This window comes from Myodes glareolus, chromosome 8 (genome assembly GCF_982192425.1).
Source record: "Myodes glareolus chromosome 8, mMyoGla1.1, whole genome shotgun sequence".
Classification (NCBI taxonomy): Eukaryota; Metazoa; Chordata; class Mammalia; order Rodentia; family Cricetidae; genus Myodes; species Myodes glareolus.
In genome coordinates this window covers 106,596,856-106,602,168 of record NC_142033.1, presented here as the reverse complement: position 1 = coordinate 106,602,168, position 5,313 = coordinate 106,596,856, and the positions used below count along the sequence as shown (strand labels likewise).

Genomic DNA, 5,313 nt, shown 5'->3' with positions numbered 1-5,313 from the left:
ATTCATATGTGTGTATAAGTTATACCTGGGTGATTGGAAGACTAAGGGACAACACAAGATAATTTGGTCCTGGACATCCAACATTCCAATGTTTCACAAATATAAACTATCTAACCAGTCAGCCGTGAGGGATATATAATGCATGTGCAGCAGTTTAACCTTCAGACTTCTGTTGATACTGCTCAAAACCCTAGGAATATAATATGTCTGATCCTAAAGACTGCTTATTTACACTGAACTCTATCTCTCATAGCATTTAATGAGCTCTTCTCAGGTCTTGTATATATAGCACTTGGGGATAAAGATACAGTCTTTATCCCTGTACTAGAGGTCATGATGGAGAAGACCTCCACAGTGATCATGAGCTTCCACTAGTGCTGTGGTAGACAGGGAGTAAGGTGACCCAGACACCGCAGAACACCAGCTTGCTAAATGTCAGATATTTGGCTTCATTGAAGGGGTCTGGCAGGTTCCTGGCCAAAAATGCTACTGTGAAACTCCCTATGGACAGGACCCTGAGGTATCTCAGGACACAGTAGAATGCTGTGACTAATTCTTTACTGCACAGTAAGATGATCTGACCATGAACAGAGTGTGCATCTGTGTCTACAAAGGGAGGAGATGTTCCTAGCCAGATTCCACAGAGGATAATATGTATAATTGTACAGATGGGAATGTTGAATTTTGATGCTCCTGATTTACTCAATCCCCTCATCCTTCTTCCTTGTGTAGTGATCTTGAAGTCCAGGACCACAGTGATGGTTTTAGCTAAGACAGTAGACACAGCTACCATGAACACAACTACGAATGCTATCTCTTGCAGGATGCAGGTGGCTGTGTTGGGCTGACCAATATTTAACAAGGAACAGAGAAAACGGAAGGTCAGGGAGATAAACAGGATATAGCTGAGGATACTGCTGTTGGCCTTCACAACAGGAGTATTTTGGTGCTTCACAATAATCCCAAGGATAAGTCCAGTTAATGTACACAAGGATAGGGCTATGCCTGCCAGTGTTGTCTCCAAGGGGTTTCTATATGCCAAAAATGTCACAGTTTTCTGGAGGTAGTGGGTTCACTCTGTGTTGGCATACTGATCATCTGGGCACTTCACACACTGATCAATACCTGGCAAGAAAAGTGTCCAACTTCAGTGATTTTTTTGTTCGTTAGAACCCCAATCAAATCTCAAAGTACTATACTGGGAAAAGAAATGCAATTACTTTTCTTATTGCTGAAGACAATGAATAATGGGTTACTACTTTGAAGATTTTGTCCAGTTAATATTCATATCTTCTGTAGTACCAAGCAAATAAACAGATATTCTTTTTATTTGTCATGAAATGCCTTTTCTTATTTCTATATGAAGATAAAATATAAAAAACAAATAGAAAACATGAACATCAAATCTAAACAAAGCAAAACTAAAAAAAAGAAAAGGAAAAGGAAACTAGCCAGGCATGGCAGCACACACTATTAAACCCAGCAATCAGGAATCAATGGCATAAGATCTCCGAGTTCCTTTCCAGCCTGGTCTACAATGCCATCTGAAGGACAGCATGAGCTACAAAGAGGAAACCCTGTCTTGAAAAATTCACAATGAAACAAATCAGACAACTTATCTTTTCTCATTGTATATTTTGTATGATATGGTAATTTAGGGAGGGATTTCCTAAAAGCCAACATTTATTACTCCTATTTCCATAAGGTTGAATAGTCATGATCTCTAGAGTCATGGGATTTGGTATCTGTTGGACACTATTATTCTTTCTTACCATGGCAGAGATAAACTAAAGCCCCCAAAATATCCTGAGAAATGTGAAAATCCACAGAAGAGTAGGATTGCACCATCAATCATCAACCATCTAAACATATGTTTTAAATACATCATCTCTTGCAGTTTCTTCACTTAACACAAAGTGAAATCCTTTTTGAGAAGAAATATCAAGAGAGAAATATGTCCCTACTGACTTTTTTTGAGTTGATCTTGTATCCTTGCACAATACTGAGGTATTTATCAGTTGTAGGACTTCCCTGGTATAACTTTTGGGGTCAATTATATATACTATCATATCATCTGCAAATAACAAAAGTTTGACTTCTTCCTTTCCAATTTTAATCCTCTTGATCTTCTTTTGTTGTGTTATCACTATAGCCAGAACTTCAATAACTATGTTGAAGAGATATAGAGTGGGCAGTCTTCTCTTGTTCCTGATTTTAGTGAAATCGCTTTGAGTTTCTCCCCATTTAAATTGATTTTGACTGTCGGCTTTCTCTATTATTTTCTCTCTATATAAATATTTCTCTATAATATTTCTCTTTTATTATGTTTAGATATGTTCCTTGTATCCCGGATCTCTCCAATACCTTTATCATGAAGGGGTATTTGGAGGAGAGGGGCCACAACATCAAATAAGACGATCCTATGGTTTATTACTTTCAGTTTATTTACGTGGTGGATTACACTGGTAGATTTTTGTATATTGAACCATCCCTGAATCTGAAGTGGACTTGATTATGGTGTATAAGCAAAGCAGTCATGACAAAGATGGGTACACCCACTGAAACAGTCTACCTGAGCAAATAGAAGCCCACCAATACCAGCCGGACTAGTAAGGAACAAGCATATTTTCACTTTATATCTAAGAACTTGTGGAAAATTCCAGAAGTTCCAAATGTCATATTCTATATGCAATTTTTTCTGAAGGATTCACATTTACTAGGTCACTGACAGGATTTGTGAATTCAATGTTCTTCAGGATATGGTTCAGTTAAGAAACATCACGATTTACAAAGGGCATTCTCATTGTAAATAGAAAATCCTGGATTATGCAGTATTCACTTTTGTATTAATCTGACCTACAAAAAAAATATCATTAAATGCATGTAACAGAAAAAAATGATTACAGTGAATTAACCAAGCTATCCTTGCATTATGTGAACAGAGTGTTCAGATAAGTTTCTGGTTCATTGCACATTCAAATGGTTTTCAGCACTGATCACCAAAGTTTGTGATGGTTTGTTTCAACTATGCACCTGACCCAATCTAAAATAACCTGGGAGAGAAGTTCTAGTGAAGAGTTGCCTATATTAATTTGGCTTCTGAGAGATTATGTAACTTGGGTTAACTGAGGCACAAAGATCCACTATGACTTTAAGTAGAATAATTTAATGAACTAGGCCTGGAGAGAATATATTTGAATGAGCCACTTGACCAATAGTATCAATGGAATAAACCATTGCTCTCTGATCTTCACTGTTGATGGTGATGTGACATGCTGTTTCATTCAGTTCTGGCCACCTGAAGTTCCTTGAGATAATGGACTGTAAACTGGAATTGTGAGTCATAATTCTTTTCTCATTTAAGTAGCTTCAATCCACATATTTTATCCTAGCCATAAATAAATAAATAAATAAATAAATAAATAGACCTAGAACAGTGTTTATAGCAGATATCGTTCTATGAGATAATTTAAATACTCAACACTATTTAGGATCCTGAAATGACAGTATCTCCTTGTTCATATTTAGAAACTTCATGGGAAGAGTTTAGGGTTTCCTGTTGAGAACCTTAAAAGGGAGGGACACTGATGGCTTTTTGAACAAAACTTTTGCCCTTAGTTCTTAAGTATTTCCTATAATTACCTTGGCATCTAAATTATTATTTTCACCCAGGTCTACATTTGGTTTTGGGTAGTAAAGGCAACTAGAAAATTTCTCTTTGGAAAAAGAATACTTTTAAGAGTACTTGTAGGGCCATTTAATTAAGTTCACTTGGTGACATTTTGCACCATCCCAATGAGAAGTCATTACCTTCCAGGGAGGAAATTTCATTTTTTCTACATTTTTTTATTGCTTGCATGTCTACTTGTTACATAAGCATCTTGTGAATGGTGTGGGTCACAGATTGCACAGAACTGTGCACATGGTAACTGCCTTTGCTCATGTTTCTGTCAACATGCTACTAAGGTAATCAGTCATTACAAGGAAGCTCTTGATGGACAACTTTCTTCTGGAAGCATCAGAGAGTGGACAGTTAAAATAAATCTCCCACGCTCTTGCAAGGAAAACATCTTCTGAGTATTTGGAAGTGGTGACTGTCCTTACAAATTTTTTAAAAGTAGAAATCTCATTATGGATTTGTGAAAAAAATGAGAGTCCCATGAAATGAGTCAAGAAAAAAATGTCTCGTAGCAATAATGACTTACCATTGAGAAATGGTGACCCAGATTCTCCATGGGAGTACATATTCCCAAATGTTGAAGAATGTGCTTAATATTGAGATGTTACCATACATGATAATAATCTCTGCTGAGTTCTTCACAACTGGGCTAATGTAGAATCCTTGTCTTTTGTGGAGAATATATGGATAACTGGAATCATTTCCAATAAGGCAACACAAGCTCTTTTTCTTTCCTTCTCTGGTGTCAGTTCAGAGGCAAACTAAGCCCCATTCCCTTCTTCTGAGATGACCAGCCCCACCCAATAGACCATCAATGAGATCATACATAAGGCCAGAGAAGAGTCCTTGGTGGCCATCTGATACAGAGAAGAAAACATCACAGGGCCATTCAAATTTGTTTCAAAAGTTTCAAAAATCAACGAAAGAAAAGAAATCAGGGAGTGACATGAAGGAAGAGGTTGCAGAATTTGCAGTCTCAGTGAATTCGAAACAGTAGCTTAAAGCTCTAGAAAGTCAGACTTGTATTTAAAGCTAACTCCAACATGTGGAGCACATTCCAGAAACTGAGATGAAATATTCACTTCTGTCATAAACAATTGTTTGCATCTCTTGCCCTTCATGTACACTTCACAAAAGATATGTGGCTACTCTAAAAAATCTCAGAGTATGTTGCTTTAAAGACTACATATTTCCAAAGATTGTTTAATTGCTTGTGCATGTGTGTGTTCATAAAATGTATCTGGACAAATTTGTATATGTGTACACATGTGTGTAGGCACATGAAGGCCATAAGAGGAAATTGTGTGTTCTCTACATTTCTCAGTGTATTCTTCTTGAGACAAGTCTCCAAACTCATGACTTTTGGGCTGACTTGAAGACAGCAAGTTCCAGAGATCATCTTTCATCTGCTGTGAGGTCATGAGGACATGGGTGATGCTAACTTTCAATCCCCTATCGTCATGACTGCATAGCATGCATACTTGCCTCCTGTGTCATAATCTAGACACAGACTATATAATTTGAATTATGCACAAATGGAGTCTTCTCCTTTATGCTTTTTCTTGATAGTCAAATGTTGGCATTAAGGAGAATATTTTCATTTGTTCCCATTCATATACTCTCACCTGTGGATA

The 5,313-nt window shown here is 37.1% G+C and overlaps 1 pseudogene; it reads right to left on the bottom strand.

Annotated features, from left to right (window-relative positions):
- Positions 1-224: 224 nt before the first annotated feature.
- Positions 225-4,557, bottom strand: LOC125396636 (vomeronasal type-2 receptor 116-like; annotated as a pseudogene).
- Between the last annotated feature and the right edge of the window lie 756 nt (positions 4,558-5,313).